This window comes from Triplophysa dalaica, chromosome 24, assembly GCF_015846415.1.
Source record: "Triplophysa dalaica isolate WHDGS20190420 chromosome 24, ASM1584641v1, whole genome shotgun sequence".
Classification (NCBI taxonomy): domain Eukaryota; kingdom Metazoa; phylum Chordata; class Actinopteri; order Cypriniformes; family Nemacheilidae; genus Triplophysa; species Triplophysa dalaica.
In genome coordinates this window covers 4,279,645-4,302,095 of record NC_079565.1, presented here as the reverse complement: position 1 = coordinate 4,302,095, position 22,451 = coordinate 4,279,645, and the positions used below count along the sequence as shown (strand labels likewise).

Below are 22,451 nucleotides of genomic sequence, written 5' to 3'. Positions count from 1 at the left end.
AAGTAACTTTTCTTATGACATTGTAAGGATCAAAGTAGTTTCTATCATGAGCTTAATAGGGTCTCCTATACATAATTGTTTTTCTTGTGGCATCATAAGGACCTAAATATGTTCTACTATTCAGTACAGGTTCTCTTATGGCATCATAAGGAACTAAATAGGTTAGGTTTTCCCATACATAATAGGTTTTCTTATGGCACCTCCAGGACCTTAATATGTTCTATACTGAATATATGATCTAGGTTAGACTAAGAGCTGAATATGTTTTCCTATAGCACCATAAGGAGCTACATAGGTTCTACTATAAATAATAAAGTCTCTTATAGCATCATAGGTTAGACTAAGAGCTGAATATGTTGTCCTTTGTTCTGTTGTACAAACATGTTTCTCTTATGGTATCATAAGGAGCTAAACAGGTTCTCTTATGGTATCATAAATAGCAAAATTGGTTCTTCTATACATAATAAATTCTCTTATAGCATCACAAGGAGCTAAAAAGGTTCCCCTATACATAATAGGTTCTCGTATGGCATCATTAGGAGGTAAACAGGTTATCTTATGACATCAGGGAGATTGACATGCTTTATACTGAAATAAAATCTGGCAACACATACCAGCCTCTAAATTGGCTCTATATCTCTCCTCTCCACCTATAGCTAGTGTGTGGTGAGTGCACTGGCACCATTGTACTGTGGCTACCATCGCATCATCCAAGTGGATGAGACCCCCCTCATATAGTTGTACAATAAAGCGCTATAAATGCCTCATTCATTCATACAATAAGAGCTGAATATGTTATCCTATAGCATCATAAGAAGCTGAATAGGTTGTCTTATGGCATCATAGGGAGTAGAATAGGTTCTCCTATAGGTCTTCCTACTGCATCATGAAAGCTTTAATACCGAAAGCTTAATACACTGTTTAAGCGTGCATGTCTGCCAAAGTTTTCATGAGCATAAAGTTTCATCAAATGCAAAACCCACATCTTTCCTTTCAAACGCACTAAATAAATTACCGTGATGCTTTCAAATAGTTCATTTTCCAGACATAAGAACACTCAGCAGCTTTTCATCATCAAAAACTGGAAGCTTGAGGGAGGAGAGCAGGGCTCTCAAGCTTTGTTTATGCTGCAGGATACTTTGATCACACGGCTTTGTTTGTGTTGATTGTGCTGGTAAGAGCAGAACCCACAGAGATATGCTCTGCAGGGCCGGAGGAGAAAAGACACGGCGCTGGACCGGTAGGAAAACAGAAACATTAATTGTCCGGGTTCTGCTGGTGGTGGAAACAGAAAATGGACTTTCGGTTCAGGGGTGAGCCACACACTGTGTGCCTTCTCATACTTGTTATGTTTGTCTTGATCTTGTATTCATTGCATCTCTGTCCTGCCAGCATTTCCCAGGATGCATCTGGAAAGACAGCAGACTGACATGGAAGAACCAAACTAGCTAGACAGCCACAAGGTTTATTTGTGTGAAATAAAGTGGGGGGCTGTGGGGGGCTTCTAGAGGGTCAAATCTGCCCCCCCAATTCTAATTAATATATCCTGATATTCGAATTTATACATATAATTATACATATTTATACATATATATACATATATTTTAGTCAGAGCTAGGAAGGCGTTTAAACGATCTTACAATGCAAAAAATACATTTATACAGTAAATATAGCACAAACACAGTTGAGCACTTGAGGATGCGCAACAGTTTGTGAACAATGACAGTCTCACTCTCGCTGTCACTGCCGGTTTACCACCCCGCTGTTTCACCAGATCGCTTCTCGCCTTGTCTCTCCATATCAAATCTTCAGTGTGGCCACAGGCTGAAAGAGGTTCAGATGGTTTAAATGCTTCATTATCTTTTATTTTAACGGAGATTAGAGGAACCCCGTGGTGGAAAGTGCTGTCTGTCGGGTCCGGTCTGCATGGTATCGTTGAACGCCCGCTTCAATAGACCATAAATATACAACATTCCTGCATTGGACCAACCGGCAAAGATCGGGCCCTACTGAACTGTAATGCTCCCATAAAAGTATAATGCAGGATGATTGACAGTGAGATATCTTTATGGAAAAGACAACATTTTTCTGTTGTGTAACTGCATTTAATGGAGCAGTAAGCTGGAACGTTAAATCTTACAGATGGAATCCTAAACAACTTAAGGATCGTAAAGTGGTCAACATGTGCTATATTACTGAAGTAAGTCTGATTTAATCTATCGAAGCATTTTGATAACTATGTGAGAGAAACGGACTGAAATTAAACTCTCAATTTAATCGAGTGTGAATATTTAGTAAAAACTTGTTTAAAATGTGTGTGCACACTTGTAGGGCTCACCTGCAAATCTCACATTTTCTCCCCATTGCCTCGAAGTCCAGCAAAATTCTAAGAAATAGCTGAAAATCCTGTGGGAGATATTGAAAAAGGAGATGATAAACTGAGCTGTAGAGAGAGCAATGGAAAGAAAATGTTATTTTCAATTAATTAGTCCTAGGAGACAACATAACAGAATTTAAAATCACCCAGGAGGTGTCTGAACCGATGGTCAACGTTAATGCCCAATTTCTCCAGAGACTTTGTCGTAGGACATCTCCCGGTTTATCTGAAATGAGGCTTCAAACCAGCTGCGAGATGTTGAGATATTGTAAACCTGGGAAACAAATGCACATTTCAACGCTTTCAACGCACGGCACACCTATTTTGTAATACTCAGCATCTACAAAACATACTGGTGAAAGATGAGAAAACTGTATCTGGTGTTAGAGATATATTCAACTGATTCATTTTAAAATATATTCTGTTTCATGCCGTGCACAACAACTGTGTGCTTATGTAGTCTGGGAAATTTGAGACATTTACGTATAACCCTAACCATCAAAAATATTTGTATTATAAAATATACAGCCAATATGTACAGTAGTCCCAAAAACACTGAAGCCATAATTTTGGGGGCTGCATATTGATAGGAATCATATGAATTATATTAATAAAAAAGCATTGCATTTAATTATCTGGCAGAAGCTTTTGTCCAAAGTGACATATAGCATACATAATATATATTTTTCATTCTAACCTATGACCTCAGAGCTGCCAATGCATTGAGGAAAGCACAACTTATAAACAGACATGCAAAAAATCAAGAGATTTCATTTATCAGCATTTCTAGACGTGTTGTGACCATTCCAGTCCATTGTCAAAGCTCAGGAGTGACATTAAGTCATCCAACAGCAACGTGAAAGACAGTTTGACAAAACACATCCAACTGTAAAGAAATCAAGGCTATCACATGAAAAATATTCGTGCATTTTTCCCTAAATACACGTAAAAATATGACTGTTGCATTGCTCAAAATTGAATATGAACTTGTGTTCTCTGCAGTATTTGAGGTCTTATTTGAGTATTTGAGTATCTTTTCTGATATTTTGACCTGTTTCTCCAGTTTTAATTTTTTTGCAAATAATTGCTAATAGAAACAACATTTTTATTTCTTATTTGGGAGAAATATTGCTTGTAATTCACAGAACGAAACAAAAATGATAATTTTACCTTAACACACAACTTAAAATAGAAAAAATAGAAAGACAGATTTTGAAATGGACTCTTAATTTTTGCGGCTACATATAGTGGAATTTAGAATATAATATCAAGGTGTTTGAATACGTGAGGACTGAGGTAAAAAATGAAGTTGGTTCCAGCGTGCATGCTGGGATATCCAGCTGTCTGTCAACGACACATCCTCTCAGTGATTAATGTCCATGTGCTGTTGGGAAAACCAGAACGGAAGACAGCGTGAAGCGCCACTGTGTCTTTGTCTCCATGCCCGCATGACTGCGCATCACTGGGGCTGTTTGTACAGCATGTATCCTGCGTTGAGTTCCACACATGGAACGTTGAGTGATGAAGTTTGAAGATGCCTTCTTCCCTGAAAGGAAGCGAGTCTTCAAGGGGAAGAGAGGTAATGGTATAATTATGAGCTTCAGAGAAGCTCGTAATTACTAGTTTCTAGGAACGGGCAACAAAATAGAACACAAGAATCTTGAAAACGTTTTGGTCAGATGGAAATATTGAACATTAATGCCTGGTGAGGACGTTACATTCTTTTTGTGTGTACTTCAAGAACTTCAAGAGAAGTCAATGGGGAACAATTGTTTTTGATTACCATCATTTTTCAAAATGTCATCTTTTGTGTTTTGCAGAAGAAAGAAAATTAAACAGGTTTAAAATGACAGCATGGTGAGTAAATGATGACAGAATTTCCATTCTGAAGGTGAATTCTTAAATTCTCGAAACACGTTATGTAATATAAAAATGCCATTTGTCTATTCTAATACCTGAAATGAGCCCTACCCATGTGTAATCCGGTCACATCAGACATATAGAAGCTCCAAAGCTCGTCATTTATTGACGTTTATTTGTGTTTTCTAAAGTGCCACCAGATACACTCGTAAGGACGTATAACGCTGTAAACATAAGCACTGTATTTTCTCAACCTTGCACTCGCTTACTAATCTTTTTCAGAGAAAGGCAGATATACGAGCCTATTCAGTAGCGCGGATAACCGCCCGGCCTTTGTGAGGCATGATAATGCCAAGATCGAGCCCATACCGGATCAGCCTCCTTTGTGGCTACCCTTCCCAGGTTCCTACACTTAAGCCGTAGATTATTTAGGTGGCGTTCAATGTGTTCATTCACATCTATTCTCGCTCCATCCTCTCCAATGCAGAGCGGGAAAATAGAGCAGCCGTTGCAATCTGCCAAGACACAATTGGAAACGTGGAGTGGTACAGGGAATGAAATACAACAAGGTCGCTACAAACGTCATGTATCTCATTTAGTTCGTAAACAGCCGGTCGCTCTTTATGTCTGAATCTTTGCTGTTTATCTGCGCATAAAAAATTCTCAAATTTTAGCTTTGGAATGTGGGATTGAGCATTTTAATGGATTGATTGAAGACGTGGTGCTATAAGAATACAATTTTGTTATGCATACAGTATCAATTTAAGAGGATAATGTTGAGATTTTAGCGGCATCTAGTGGTGACGTTGTGAATTGCAACCACCTTTCCCTTTTGAAGCACAACGGTGGCTGAAACAGAACTAAGATGTCGTCACGTTTTCCATCTTTGCGTATTTACGAAACGCTCCCTGTAGAGCAGTTTGTCCATTTAGGGTTATAGAAATAACAAAATGAATTCCATGCAAGGGGACCTTCGTTGTGTGTAGATATAAATAGCTCATGCTAAGATAATAAAAACAATTAAACACATTGCAAGACAAAGTTATGCTTATTATATGGCATTTCTGTCAATAGATCCTACTAAAAGTACACACTTGACCTTTTAATGAACAAAAGTTGTGTCTTTACACTTTTGTGTCTTTGCCATTTGATCAAAGATCTGGTAATAGAAAACTATGGGACACTTATTTAAATTGAACTATATCAAAACTGCCCTTTTAAACTTTGGCTCTCTAGTGCCATGTCTGTTTAAACATAACACAGCACGCTACTTTAGTGGATTGAAGTTCTCTCATACCTAACATCATAAATTATCATTATAAGCGGTAACCGATTTTCTACATACAGTACTTAGTGCTCAATAACTAATTTATATTTATAGTTTTAAGCTATGTTAATAATCTACATTCTAAGTAGCTATATTTCCTTTTTAGTAGCTCAATGAAAGTAGCTTATCCAATAACAAAAAAAATGATGATCGTACTGATTGTTCAACAGTTTTAAGTAGCTTACACCGGTGATGCTTTTTCAAAGAAAAGCAGCCGGGAGCCCTGCAAAACCTGTTCACTCCCTGGTGCCCCTCTTCAGACCCAATAGGTGGAAAAGTAATAATATTAGTGGGTATCTGGAAAGGTTACCTCGTTAGAGAGACGGAGAGAAATTTAATTCAGGAAAGCTGTGTTATTAGTACAAAAAGCCAGCCACTAAAGGGCATAGCAGAGTCCCTTCGTGGCCAATAGAAAGTGCCTTATGAGTTTTATTAGGTTCAGATGATCAGAATGTTCCAGAATCATATAGCAATAACATTTAGCAAGCCCATCTGAGAAGCGATGAGGACTTACATGATTGTATAATAGTCAAAAGAACCTTGGACTTTCTTTTGATGTTGAGTTTGCAGGTGATTTTGGGCATTTTGTGACAAAAGAATAATAAAGTGTGAAATTTGAAAACGTAATTGCTGGTATAACCTTCAGTTTTGCGGTAACACCGCAACTGGCGGGACGAGGGATGGTTGTCACACTTCTTACTCCAGTGATATTCTCAGGGTCGGTTAATTTTTCAAATCAGTTTCGGCGCAGGCACACACCTTGAGATCTAGCTAAACACGATTGAAATTCGCAACGTTGTTGTGCAACATACAGTTAATTAAACACAGACTTGCTGTCAGTAAATGGGGTAAGCTGTCACATCCAGCCATTAAAAACTTTTCAGCAAACTCAGTGAACCACAAAAAAGGAAAATCGAACACAACATCCGAGCATTGTTATGTCATTAAAGCATTACTTTCCATAAAAACAGACAACTAGACCTTCATTGCCCTTTCAATGCCGACTTCCGGAGCAGCAGTTCCTATTTCGGCCATTATTGTCAATTTCACTGCTGCTTGTTGTCATCATCGACTCACTTTAGTGGGTTCTGACTAATACAAAATGGTTTGTACGGAACATTTCTGGTCTCATTAAAGCCATGTTCAGTCCATAGAGCAAACAAACTAAAAGCATGCTAACAGCTCATTTTAATATCATAAAAGGAAGAAAACATCTCGCTGTTTAAAAATGAAACACTGTGTATATACACATATATCTGAAACGAATTCACAGATGAACTCAGCGTCATTTCACATTATACTAGGAAAACAGAGCTGTCGTAAGTGTCCTTATGTTCCAAACACCTCCAAATTGACCCGGGATGACGGCTGGAATAAAAAACCAGTTTAGCTGGTTGGAAGCATTTGCATATTCAAACAGCTCCGATATCAGTAGTGTAATCTAACGGCGCGCTCTGCGTTAGATGATGTTTTAGTGTAGGCTTTAACACAGCCGACTTAATGGCACCTACACTTTTCTTTCCAGCCACCCCGATATTTGATCGGGTTGCCGTGAAGATGGTTCTATCATCCGGGAGGTGATGTTATCACCGTGGCGATGGTGCTATCTGTGGCGCCTATCTCTTTTGGTTGGCCCTGGTAATCAAATATAAAATATGTGCTCGCTGGAGCTTTGCGAGATTAGCCTTCAAATGAAAGAAGAGTTTTAGAGGCGGATGAAGAGAGAGCGCAGGGTACAGAGTATAGGTTACGATGCCTCTCATCGAGTAAACACACAAATTAAAATGTGATGGCCAGTGAATCCAGTAATGTAAACAAACAAATACGAAAACTTTTGGCCTTATAGGCTGGAAACTTTTTTAAAACAGTTTTTAAACTCACTTGTTTATTTGATTTGGCTACTAACAGTGTCCTAAAACGGATGTACACGCATACAGCACAGAACTCAGGTATTTCTGGAATTTATTTGTGAGCAGTCTGTTTTTCGACCCAAAAGTGCCACCACGTCTCAAATTGTGCATTGTGTTTTGACAACAGTCTGCAGTGGAACAGACATTTTAAACATCTTTGGAAAGAAATGACAATCTTGCCGTGGCAGATCTTCTAAACTGGCTTGCATACTAAACACGTAATTTAAGTAAAAAAATAAAAAAATCTGTCACTTTAAGTCTACCTCGTAGTCGTTTTCAAAAACGGAATCGTATTTTAATAATTGTTCTGTATGTTCTATATACATATAAAAATTATCCTCTTTTTGTGATTTCTTTATCATTCTTTATAATTAGTCCCATTACTTTGGAACAATGCATCGTTGTTGAAGTGCTATATAAAAAAATATATAAAAATGAATATCAATTAAAAAATTAACATTAAAGATTCAGGTCTAGTAGAACAGTAAAAAATATAAAACATAAAATGCATCTGAAAAATAAATACACAGTACAAGTTCAAAAAACGTTATATATAGAAATATAAACTTATATAAACTCTGACAATAAGAAATAATTTAATAAAACAAATTTGACTGTCTTTGAACACTGACAAAAATCTGTTGAATTGACATTAAAAAAAACAGTTGCACATAATAAAGTTATGTTTACTCAGCACATTTATAATGTATAATTTATGATTTTTTTATTTTTATAGTTTCACATTTGACTTCGAGTTTTCAACTCAAATATCTTTAGCTAATGTGACATAACATTTTTACTCATCTTTAACTAAAAGATACTAAATTAACAAAAATGTAACCACCCACTAACTAAACAAGGGGAACACTAAAGAATATAACAATGTCATCTAAATCTCAAAGATACATGAACATTTCAGACTAAACACATAAAACAACACTTAATTAATAAAATTACTCTCAAAAGGCAGTCTTACGCAAAGCATGTCGGGACATGGAAATCCTCTTTTCCCAGTTTTAACTATTATATGTGAACGCAAAACCAATCATTCATGTAGTCCCAACATGAATAAATAAGTAACATAACTCAACATAAAAAGTAAAGTTTCGACAATTAAAAAAAATCTTTCAATAAAGTAAACTGAACAAGAAGCAACATTCCTTTTTTCAGTAAAACAATGGCAATAGAGAATGGGAACAATATATAAGCAGCACAATATATCCTGTGACTTTAGGACACAGACACTGAGAAATAACGGAGTGTGTGAATTGTATATTATCCAACACATTAGAATGTAGATCTTGCTGTGTTAGGAGGGGAAAGCGGATCTGAAAAGAAGCGCCAAAAACATCAGCTACACTGCAATACACTACAAGACTTTTGCTCAGTTTTGGCCAGATTTTCAGGCTGGACTTGTAGTCTGCAGATTTGATCAGTCAGTGTGTTTCTATATATTCATTTATATATTATATATATATAATTTTTTACTTTTCTGGTCAGATTTTAAAAGTCTAGTTGTGTATTCCAGCCATTAGAAACAACACGAGGGAGAAAGTGAAATTTATTGAAAAAAAATGACTTGATCGAATGTGGCTTTGTCATTTCTATTTATTATTACAGATTCGTAATTTCTGATCCGCTTGAATATATATAAGTGCTTACAGTATGAAAAATGTGCAAAATACATTTAGAAATGTTTAACAATGTTTAGAAACATTTGTGATATAGCTCTTTGCGATCACTCTGTGTCCATAACGGACGCTCCTTTGAATGAACAAGGGATTCAAATATTAGTCTGTTTATCCAATCTAAGTGCATGCAGCTCCTAAAATTTGAATGTAAATACAGTTGTTTTTACTCTGGTGATTTCTAATTGTACGCTGCTGAACGTGTCTCCAAACATGGTGCCGACTGCCCAGAATGCAATGCATAATGACATAGATTCCCAAGCTCTATATACTTCCACTCATATAAAGGACCCAGTGTATCCAAACGCTGGCTGATCATGCCCCAACACTACCAAACAGAAATGCACACACATCACTCAATTACACACAAACTGGAATCTGAGTTTATACAGCCTCTGCAAAACCGCATGCACACACAGTCCAGCACAAGAAAGCCATCAAAAAAATTAGCACGGAGAGCTGCAACATTGTTTATGACCTACAAATGACATTGCAGACCTCGTCTAACCACATTCCTTGCACACAACGCCGTAAATCTGAGCCCATCTTTGGTGCTGAGCTCCTGTCTTTATTATAAACCAAGCCTAGTTACGCTCGTGATGCACATAAAGCACGGGGCTCGGCTGTGTACCTGCACTTCAGATTCATTCCAATTACATTAGCAGGTTGCCTTTTTTAAACGCAGCCCACCCCCTCATCACCTTTACGACAGAAACAGACAGACGGCTAAATAAGTGATCGCAGCTCAGGCATCAGCATCAATGTAAACCCTGTGATTGATGCAGACTTATGTATGTAATATAAAAGAGTCTGGAATTCAGATTCAGTGCATGTTTGACGTGCTGGAGTGCGCATGCAGATATTCATTTCTGTTTGGGTGTTTTTGTAGTTTCGTTGCATGGCTTTCCATAACATTTCCAGCCTGATGTCTGATTTCACCATTTCATGAATTTGTACGATTTGAATACTAAAATCTATGGTTATTGGAAAAAAGCAATAAAGAAGCCTCGCTCTTAAAGGGACAGTTCACTCAAATTTGAAAATTCTGTCATTTCATACTTGTAAGACTTTCTTTTTTTTGCAGAACACAAAAGAAGATATTTTGAAGAATGTTGGTAACAAACAACAGCGGTACCCATTGACTTGTATTGGTTTTCTATCCATACAATAGAAGTGAATGGGCACCGCCGTTGTACAGTTTCCAACATTCTTCAAAATATCTTCTTTTGTGTTCTGCGTAGAAAGAAAGTCAAGTAGGTTTGAAATGACAAGAGGGTGATTTTTGGGTCAACTATCCCTTTAATGGCACCTCTAACTCAAAGTCAATGGGGCAGAAGCAGATCGTTCGAAAGCTAGTATATCAATAAGATTGATATTAAAACTAAAAATATATTCCAGCATACATATTCTGTGTCCTTGGGTTCATACTTCCAATGTGTTGTTTGCAGAGACACACATTCACACCCCAGATGCATTCACCTCTCACCCAGCGCCTCCCCTGTGGTTGACAGCGTATTCTCATGTGGTTACACCCTCTTGTTATTTAAAGAAAATTGGGCACACACACAGGGACAAACAAATACTGTAGTACTGACAACTCACACAGCAAGCGCACAACCAGGCACGAAAAGGTAATTTGATCACAGTACCCCAGAGACGACACAAATACACACACTCATTCACTCACCACTACAAGAGGGCGACCGCAGACTTCATTTGTATCTGTGAGCCAGAACATGATTCACTCTGTAAGGAAACCGGTCTCAGGACGGGACCGTCTTGTTTCCATGACGGCCGAGGCGTGTGGCATCTTCTCGGCGCTCACTTGGGGTCAGCGGAAGGTTCTAATTAGGTCCGTAGTGGGAGAGATGGTTCTGCAATTCTGCTGCCAGGCTCTTTTGTGGTCACCTTCAGCTCACACCTGTCATGAAATAGTCCCACGATATCCCATTAGCACAAAACACACTTACAGATACACCCACAAAGTCGATAAAACTTCAGTGTTAACATGAAATCAAAACTGACCTTATTCACTTTTTCAGAGTAATATGTTCCTAGTGATGTGAACAACTGATAAAAAAGAAAAAGGGACCTTCTTTTGGTGTCTGGGGCAAACTTTTGATGAAAAATTTAATTGATTTTGGTCATTTTTCACTTTCACTCCGTGAGGACATCCAATCGTTGTCCTGATATAAAAATTTATGATGGTCTATATTTTTTATCCACTCGATTTCACTTTCATATAAGGGTTATGCTTATTGCTAGAACTGAATCGACTCAAGATTCTGTTCTATTGAAAGAAAAGAAAATACAGACCTAAATTTTATTTCAAAAACTTAAAATGAGCAACGAGGACTGCAATGAATAAACTGAAATAAGTTGTAAAGGCACTAAAATAATTAAATACAAATAAAGAACAAATCTAATTAAACTGGAATACAAATTAAATCTATATAGAAATAATAAATAAATAGTATACATAGAATATACTGTACAAAATAAATATCATATCTAATAAATGGACTATTTTACATAAATTACTATACATTTGTTAATAACAAATAACATTAAAATAAATCATTTGAAATATTAAGGAAACTGCAATTTAGTAAATATAAACTAAAACAACACATACTGTACATATAATGACAAACTTGTAGATATTTTAGATTAAGGTGAAATAAAATAATTTCATTATTATTTATTTATTTAATATTATTAATAATACTTTATTTACTTGATTAAGTGTTTTATCATGAAATGTTTCAATGTATTTGTAAGATGTTAAAATCATTTTCTGTCACAAGTATATTAAAACTTTGTACACACACACACTGGACTATCTGACCAACCAATAGGCAGGCGCATGTGTTACCGCAGCTGTAAACCGAGGGGCATTTTCCCTAATCAGGCGAAACGGCAAAATAAGAGTCTTTACTGCTTAACATGCCGTGTCATTTTCACCTCATCTCTTATTCCGAACGTTAAGAATGAAAAAAGTGTAAAACTGACATAGTGGTAAAAAGTGCCTGTGCTTCCTCGAGCAGACCCATCAGACAATCTCACTACATTATTAATACGTGACAAATGACAGCCATTTTCAAAATGGGCTGCCTTCCCCTCTACAGCCATTAAAAATACAGGCCTGGTGCTTAAAGACGGACTTCATCCTCTATCGTTTAAAACCATGCACGACAAGTACGTGGGACAGTGATAATACAGAAACATGCTAACAAAAATCAAACTCAAGTGATAGATTAGAAAGGAGAGGCATTCTATTGCATATGAGCCCCGGTTGTATCACTGCATTGTTTTAGGACCGTCTGTCTGTCTGTCTTACCTGATTGAGAAAGGCAAACATCTTCATTGGTGGTCTTCATAATTCAGCAGCTATTGCCGGGGTCAGAATTTCCCATTGAGTCTCAGACGTGGAAATGCATCTTTGATAAAGTTGGCCAGTTGAATAATGATTCATTGAGTCAGTTGTGGAGAATGTGTGTAAGAGAAGGAAAGAAAGACAGTTAAAAAGAGAGACAAAAACAAAGACAATGGTGGGTTGTTCACAAGGGGGCTTCTGTGATTCGGGCAGGACGATGTCTACTACGAGAGAACAAGTTCCACAGTCCTGTAGAGAGGCTCTTCACGCTACTCATACATTTACTAGCAGGATTTAATGAGGAGCGAGAGGTTGATAAAAGACATGAACCTGCGGAACTACACATTACTTCCCGACATAAAATTTAAATGTGCCGCTGCTATTTTTCTTTATATATTATGTAACGGATCAAGTCGAGGGAATATTCTCTAGATTTTCAATAGCTGTGCTGAATAAATTGTTAAAGAGAAAAGTCTGCTGTAATTTACTTACTCTTATAATTCCTCACAAATGAAGAACTATTGTACAGAGGGTTCTTTTCCATTATGGATATTGGGACCGTGACGCCTGTAAAACTATCAATCGCATCTAGAATTAACGACATTTTGCATATTATTTTTGTATTTTTAAACACATACATGTATACATATATAGGAATCATTTACATGTATTTATTTATATTTATTATTTGTTATTATTATTGTATAATCTATAATGTACACCATTACTTTGTTTACCTTGCTGTGTCGAAACGGAATGAGCGGACTCTGAATCAGCTTGTCAAAGTCAATCTGATTGAGGTGGCCAATCAAATGAAGGATGGCGAAAACTCTGTCCAATCATATGAAAGAAGTCAGGATATGCTATTGACAGAAGATGGGGTTGACAACTGTTTTGTCATATACATGTTAGGGCCGTTCACATGTTGCGTGTAAAAACATGTGAAAAAGGCTCACTTTCTTCCTCTTTCTTGCGCTTGGGAGTTTACGCTCTCTGAGTGTCTGCACATTTTTGAGCGTCAACATTCATAATAGCGAACCTGAGTAAACAACCGATGTCCAGTAATGTGCAACGTGGCCGCTAACGGACGGATGGGGCCAGGGGCGGACTTGCCATCTGGCATTCCGGGAATTCCCCCGGTGTGCTGCTATTGTTTGGGGTTGGAACGGCCACTTTGGCCATTCCGACGGACGTATGTTACATGCGAATGCACGCAATGCAACGGCATAATACACGTATGCATGCCATCCCCCCCATCAACAGACTTAGCCATGCATCTGCACTGCACCACATCCCCCCCGTCGACAGAAATGGTGGAGGGTCGATGTGTGCCATAAAATGCCATGGCCGATTTTTTCCCCTGTCCAGCCCACTAAAACTAATTCCATATGGGTCAGACCTGTCTTGCTACGCCACTGAAAAAATGTATAGATATGTAACATGCAATGTTTGTTTCAAACACAGATGGCGGTAGAGAGCCTTGTTAAAAAACTTAAATGATCTCAGACAAACACAATGTTCTTTAGTCAGAGATTTTTGTTCAATAAATCAACATTACAATGAGGACAAAATACAAATTGATGTTTCATTGTGTAATTTTTGCATGAGAACATTTTCTGCGTGCATAAGAACATTTGTACGACGTGTTTAGCGTTTAACACATCGTTCTTCCTATTCAATTAAGAAACGTAATGCAGCCAGTGTTACTTTTTATCATCTGAAATAAGCCAATACAGAAAATGAAACTATCAATTATTAAGTCTACTAAAGCTCCCCTGGCTTTCCCCCAGATAACAAAATTTAGTCCCTCATCAAAGTAGCCTTCTGAATCGCCCGGCTGAAAAGATGGGCTTGCCCTGTTCTTTGTGTGCGTTGCTGCTCGGGCTAACATTAACGGTTCTGTGATGGAAAATTGAGCGCGCACGAGCTCGGTTCCGCGCCTCTGGGGCTTCAGATCGCTAATCATTTGATGCTGAAAGCAGCCGCTCTCTCCCTTGCAAGAACGAAGGGTCAAACGCGTGTTAGATGTGAGCTCCTTTTTACGCAGAACACGTAGCTCCCCACGTGCCTCGGAGGCAGCGGGGGACCCCATCAAGAGCAGGAAGAGAGCCGTAGAGGAGAGGAATGAAATAATTTCATCTCTTGCGCCGTAATGCACCTCCTTAAATCAGCCTGTGAGGTGTGTGCCAAGACTGAAGGAAGAGGGCTGTGATGTAGGAAAGCAGGAGAGATAATGGTAATATTGGCTCAGCTTTGATAAAAGACACCAGGCTGTGGATACACAGATCTATAGGCCTATACATAAGTGAACATGTGAAAAACGTGTATTTTAAAACAAAATAACATATCTCTGAAAAGAGTGTAATGAAAATTTGTTTGTGAACATTTTTTATTTTTTGTGTTGTATGTGGATGAGACATGAATAAAAGAAAGTGATAGTTCACCCGTAAACGAAAATTCTTCCATTATTTACATTTTACATTATTTGCATGACTTTCTATCTCCTGCAGAATACAGAAGAAGATATTTAGAAGAATGTTGGTAACCAAACAATATTGGACTCCATTGACTTTCATTGTGTGGACACAAGACCACGCAAACATTTCTCAAAATATCTTCTTTTGTGTCATACACAGGTTTTGAATGACATGAGGGTAAAATATAATGACTGAAAATTTCCTTGCGTGTGAGCAGATACGTTCGCCCTTTCAAGATTTGGTTTTGTTGGCCAGCTTGAGTTGAAAGTGGGTCACAGGGAGTCGTGAGAAGGTTCTGGCAAGCTGCTCGCTTGGACCCAAATGAGCTGTAAAATGGCAATAAATGGGCCTCTACACACCAACCTACAAACAGGACAGATAAACCGACCGAGAGAAAGAGATGGATGGAAAGCTACACCAGCAACCCGGCAGGGTCTCTGAAGCCATTCCTAATCTGGCTCTTGCATCCGGTCCCCGTGGTCAACGCTCACCATCTGTGTAAAATCCCACAGCAACTCCTTCCAGACCCACACATGCACATTTTGGAGAAACAAGCAAACGGCAAGCCTGTGTGAGATCTTGATGGTTTCTACAAGAAAAGAAAGAAAGTGCATGATGGCTCAATGAAGCAGAAGCGATGGAAGCCTTTGACTAGTTTTTCACCCATCCACAGTGTTTTCCACTTGACTTAGATTTGTAACTGAATTGTTTGAGATGTTTCTGAGCCGTGTACTGCGTTTAAAAGCTATAAATGATGAAAAACGCAACATCACACTTGACATCCAGAGATCACGCTGCAATGCTCTGGTCAAGAGCGTTGTCAATACTTTAAATACCCATTAATGCATATCAGTCCGTTCCAGACTGCACAGAAATCATTTTCTGTCTGATCTGTTATCAATTACTGGCAATCTAGATAATCAATAAATCTCATTTGTGGACGTAAACTTTAGTCTAAAGGACTGCTGTTTCTCCATTGGAAAACAGTGTAGAAGAACAAATATTGTTAATAATGTTAATTAATATAAATAGTATTTCATAAGAAATATTTGTATTTAATAATATTATATTTTTTGTATTAAATCATTTTAATCTGCATTTTATTATTTTATGAATCACGTCATGAAATTATTTTTTAGTTTTAAAGATGATTTTATATAGAAAATCTAATAATATACAATAAAATTATTTTTGTGGAGATCCAAAATTTTTCAACTTAAAAGTATTAGTTAACACAACACGGTTGCATCAAATTCATTGAGGTAACTTTATTTAAATTGAACATACAAAAAATGACAGTCAGTGGGGACCTTCTGATCCCTGGATCTCCAACATGCCAGTTTATCCCCTTAACATTTTCATCTGTATCTACAGGGTTAATCATCATGTAAAATCATTTTATCCATGTCACATATCCCTTCTGCTCTTCATGAAAGATGAATATTGAGCAGCTGAATACATAAAATAGGCCACACATGCTCACGCAGAATTGTCAGCACAGAATGAGTGGCGGGGAGGAAGAAAAAAGACACGCAGGGGTAAGCCATCAGTTCTCGTTCCCGACATAAGCATCACCACACAACCAGACCTCATTCGTTCAGCGCACCTCATTACCGTGACTCGAGCTGATTGGCTGAAACCAATCAGATGCTGAAATGAGCATCAAAAGGAAAAAATGCATTTCGCTCTTCTATTTTCTTCCAATTCCCGGCGCAGTGATAAATTAACTCGCTCGGTATGGTGTCCTGGATAAACCAAGGAAGCCACACACACAAAAGGCAAGCGTGACTGTGTCATTACCTCAACTTAATCCGAGCCATTTGCTCAGAGTCCCTTTGGTTCTCTAACCTGCAAGAAGGCACAGAATCAGGCAGATCTAAACTGTGAACAGATGGAAATTCATATGGATTAGCTGGAGCTTCCTGGTGGAGCTGAAATCCCTGTATGAGTTTTTTGGCTAATGCTTTATCATCATCAAAGCTTTGTTGATGAAGTCTTATGGGTATGAGGGACAAACGGTCCTTGACCTGCCACGAATGAAAGGAAAATTCACCATTACAATCATGTCTTTACCATTAACGTTACTGCTATACATATGAGACAGTTGCCGCTATTTACTAAAGCACCTACAGACATGCAAATTTGCAAGGCCCTGCCCATGAGTAATGATGTCATTTGAGTTTTTGAAGTGGTGAATTACTACTACGAATGCAAACACACTGAAAGGTGCTGGGTTATTCAAAACTAAACGTTCCCAACCATTGAACTATGCCGGGTTGTTTCAAGCCAAAATGCTGTGTTGTTTTAATCCACCGTTGGGTCAAATATAAAGATTTGTGTGGCTAGGTTTGTCTCTCTTTGACGCAATGCTTGGTTAAAAATAACCAAGAATTTTAGTGTGATCTTTCTATATACTGAATTTCAATTTACAATATTATTTTTTTCTAATTTTATTTGCTCACAGTCATGCTTTGGTGGCAGCGTCAAGAAAACTAAAGACAACTCACAATTAAATACAATACGCACAGTACTATTTTTAGTGCAATTCATTCATTTACATTACAACAGTTATGTCAGGTAAAGTCAACAAACTTTTACTGGAAAAAAACCAAGGTTAATTTTTCTAAGAGATAATGCAGTACCAAACACAGGAACGCAACCGCAATCGTTTTTTAATATAGTCGCTCCACACGCTAAACCCAAAACATTCAGTCCAGCCGCCACCTGCTTTCTCACCTTTTCTCATTAAACGTTTTTTTCTCATTTCTCAGAATCGTGCTGCTTGACTACTTTAATAAGAGAGGGTAAAAGAATAATATGGTAATCAGGATAAAGGAAAAAGAATAAGTTGTCTTGGTTGCCGTGCACCATGGGGCTTATCAAAGGGCAAATAACATGAGAGACCGCCAGTGCCCGGCGTTCTCTTTCACGCGTCTCTCCCCCCTCCACCCACCTCTATTATCTTGTTCATCTCACGCTAATGCCTCTCCCGTTCCAACAAGAAGCCTTGCTGAGACGGCAAGCCTTCAAAGGCTTATTAGAATTCATTTGTTGATGGTAGGTGAGAGACTGTTATAGCATACCACGCATAAGGATGTGAGAAAATCAAGAGATTAACAACCTACCCTCTAATATTTCACAGTCACACATACACAGATCTTAATCTTCTGTGTCTGTATGGGCTCCGCCCCTCAATCTTGTTCTCGGAGAATCCGTTAAGGTTGAATTATGGAAGCTGATGAACTGTGTTAACTATGTAGTGCACCTTTTCTCACTTGGTAGAAGCGGTCCTTCATTCTGCTGTTCTGAGATCAGCTTCAAATCGTGGACAAGCTGGTCAACAACCCAATCACACGAGCGGAAGCCATTAGCAGTATTTTCCCCACAGGCTCCAGAGTGTTGAGGATCAAGGATACGACCCCTCTCACCTCGCCCTTGTGAAAGCACTCCGTTTCCCCAGCAGGACACCCTCCTCGCCCGCGAGGTGAGACATCCACCCGCCGAGGTGAAAGTGTTGTTTTAGAAGAGCAAAGGTTAAGAAGTTCACAAATAAACACATCTTTCACAAACTCCACCAAGGACTTCCCGTGGACATGGATCATGGCTTCAAGCTCTCATGGCTGGAGAAAGGTTGCTTACTGAATGACCAATTACACTGTAGATTCGATCCTTTGATTTTTTTACCCAAAAAAGTTTCCTGCAAAACTTTGGCTCTGTCAAAACTTGACTGATGATGTCTAGACTGGTTGTCCACACTGAACCCTGCAAACCCATCAATGTTAAGGAAAGTTAAAGTCAGCTTTGCCTTTGCTCTAAGATCCACCATATGCTTGTAAGGTTCAAAAATCTATTGGAATCACTTTGCACCATTGGATTTCGTCGGCATTTCTCGAACAAGACGCACGGTTGAGGGTATTGACAAAGCAGTGATTTATTGTCTCGGACTTTCCTCTTCAGCTCATGATGCTGTTCATTGCATCCCACAGGATGTTGGTGCGATCACGTCCAGCAGAGGGAAACAAAGTGCCACTGTTCTCCAAAACCGGCGGGAGACAGGCCTTAATGCAGGCTCCCCACACACATAACAAAGTGTTCCAAATCAACAAAGCGTGACTGTGTGGAGTCTTAGTTCAGCCACCAACTCATTTCAATCCTCAACAGGGGAAATTACAATTATTCCATTATTATTGTTTGTTTTATCTAAGGCGATCGAAAACAGAAGCATGTGGGCACATCAGATGGTTGGTAGGACAATTTGGAACCGCGTGGTGGAGGGAGGGCCGTTTATTTCTTCAAAGCTGGGTATTATTGTATTTTATGAAAAACTATTCGACGTAGTCTCACGAGAGCGAGCGTTTACGTCTACTCTGCAGCAGACGTGAGTTGTCTGGCGTCAGCTGTAATGGATCTTCTCTCTGCTGGTATATTAACGTGACCTTTTAGGACTTCTGGACGTTCATTGAAGCTCTCTGTGGTAGAGGATAATTTCCCAATGTACAACATGCAGACGGGCTCTTGTAGTACAGACAGAGTTCCATCTGTTATGAACAGCTTTTGTGAATGTGTCCTTTTTACTTACATCCTCATACAGACCTCATTCAAGAGGATGGTCACTCTTTTCGGGTCGGGTATCTTATGAGTAGATGTATGTGTAATTTTAGTGTGAGCTAACATGTCAACTTCTCTGTATTCTACACAGGCTACCAGGGCCCTAAAATCGAGCTGTTCAGTTTGACAGGTTAACAGAGAAGCTTCTGAGTGAAGGAACGCAAACTTGTCCTGGTTGCGTAGCTCATGCTAATGAACCGAGCAGGAGCATGCAAGAGAGACAGAGAAAATGAAAGCTGTGAATGGTTTAAACTTCTATTTTTTATATGAGCACCTCATTTCACTTCGCATCGGAGTGGCAACTGCATAGCAAAATTGAATAATAACCAACACAATCTCACGACAAAAATGAATTTTGGCAAATTTTGGCTAATTCGAATGATCTCTGTCGTTAGAGTTAGGAGCGGGCCGTCAGTATAGCTTTTTTCTAATAATCATACGTTTATGTGCAATTCACAACATAGAAATTTATACAAATAATGCTCCTCGTAAAATAGTGATGAACTCCGTGAGATCAGGTTGTCTTAACTAGAAAAAGCTGGGAAAGCTTGTTTCGCAAATGAAATAAAAGGAATGTTTCTATAGAGTAGGAGGCTCAAACTGTGAACTGGGTCAGGGTCCAGTGGAACAGTAAGGGAATTTTACTCAGAAAGCAGTAAAATGACTGAACATACATTTTAATTTATAGAGTATAGACGCATAAAAAAAGAAAAGAGATTGAAATAGGTCAAATTGAATTATCAATTTATGTGCCACATAACACGACAGGGTTTGGCCAATATTTGGACACTTCAGTCACTAAGACAATAATAATAATTTGATTATGTTGCGCCATTCGCAATTTAACATTATTGCAAAGTTTCTTTGCAGTAAATATATATTAGTACACGCAGTAAAAACAGAATAATTTTTTTTATAAAAATAAGGCAAATAGAAATCAAAGAAAACAGGAAAGTTGTGAAATATACAGTAAACATATTATCATTAAATTTTTTTGTCCTAAGATACATAAGGTACAATCACGTTACTATTAAAACATTTGTCTGGAGGTTACATACATAGTGCTATTAAACAAGTAGGTATACCAATATTTAAAATGTACAGTCTTGTCGAGTTTTTCAAGTATATAATTAAAGATGTATTAAAAACTTTATATTCATGTTGCATAGTTCGACTTAGAAATGTAAACTGGTAAAACAATTTGCGAAATAAATTACAAATTTCACGCGCCTTTCTGCTAAATAAATGCTAATCAACCCAGGCCCAAGACTAGTCCTAGAGTAAAATAAATGTTAGAGCTGTTCAGACTGAGAAAATCTTGACACATCATCAAATACATCAGTGCCTTCGTTTTGCCTCAGAATGCACACTTTTTGCAAGGCATGTTTGTTTAAACTACTTTAATGTCTTGTGACTGCTGGGTGATTTCAGGACCACAAAGAGCACCCCCGGTCTCATAATGTCCTGCATTTGAGTCTTCCTCCATTATTTAAAAAACTACCTAACTATATAATATCCTGCTTATTTTTTTCCTCATTCCATTACCTTCAAACCGGGAAGGTACAATTCTCATTAAGCCCTGCTGATGGGGGCAACCAAATGCAAAACTTGGGCTATTTTGCATTTCACAAGTTTGTTTGATGTTTTTATTTCACCCATTTTTGAACGGTTGTTGCAGGACAAAGAGAGATTGCAAGCTTTAAAACAGTCCCTGCACGGTAAAGATAGCAAAGAGAATTAACGTCCATTTCACACCGGCGGAGCCGTGGCCGGACAAGTCCGCGGAGGTGTGCATTCGCCTGCCAATGAGGATCGGAGAGGCCAGCCGCCCCGGAGACACTCAGTAATTGTGCCTCTCTGAAGTGCAGGTAGGTGTGCAAATTACCAAATGTGCCGTGTAAGCTAGTTCGTCGAGGCTCCATCATTGTCATGGGTGCCCTGGTTTGCCACGTATGCCGGCCAAACATTTGGTCCATTTGTGGTTTTGCTTTGGCATGAAGGGTCGACAGAATATGCTTTTGAAAAAATGCAATGCACACGTGAAAACCAGTTTCAGGACTGCCTAAATAATTGGGCTGGGAGATTTCGTACCCAAGCTGCCACGTGTAAGGGAAATTATAATTTTTTTGCATGGGCTCATGACTCATTAAATTTGAAAATGTAGTTGATAAATTGAGCCACAGCTATCCGCACCAAGACAACTCGAAAAAGTGCTTTGTTCGCAACACCGTTTTACGGCAATTTGAAATCACTCGCTATTTCACCGCAAATTAGTATCAATACACAATCTCATCTGTACGTTAGATTTAGGGGTGGGGCCTCTTTTTCGAATAATCGTAAACTCAATCACAATGTACAAATGAATACAAATTAACAACCGGGCAAAATTTACCAACCACTTGAAAAATGCACCTCTATCCCACAATGCACTGCTACGCCATTTGCAGCTGCATTTGCTGTACCACTTCTTCATCACAGCTCGTTTTGAGTCATTAGCCCCATTCTCTCTCTCTCTTTAACTGACACCTTTCCTTCCTGTGATGCATTGCCTTTATTTAAGAATGTGGCACAGCGACGTCCGCATGAAAGATTGCCGAACATCACGTCAAAGCCGAAGGGCTGGCGAAAAATACCTGCTGACACGGACTTGGGTTGCGTTAGCAAGGTGATTGCAACCACAGGGGGGTGAAGCAGAGGGGCGCGATGGCCACTGCGCAGTAGAAAAATGACCGAGGGCTTGACACATTTACGGGTGGTGCGCGAGCGGAAGTAAATGTTCTGTGATCTCCCACCAGGGTGTTTTTCTTTGGCTTGTCACAATCTTGGCA

At 38.6% G+C, this 22,451-nt stretch overlaps 1 long non-coding RNA gene across 1 annotated transcript; it reads right to left on the bottom strand.

Moving 5' to 3' along the window:
• Window positions 1-2,522: 2,522 nt before the first annotated feature.
• Window positions 2,523-12,866, bottom strand: LOC130414595 (uncharacterized). Its single transcript, XR_008905628.1, has 3 exons — window positions 12,503-12,866; window positions 10,850-11,083; window positions 2,523-2,651 (listed from the first exon to the last, which is right to left on the bottom strand). It is a non-coding gene; the product is annotated as an uncharacterized LOC130414595 (long non-coding RNA).
• Window positions 12,867-22,451: the final 9,585 nt, after the last annotated feature.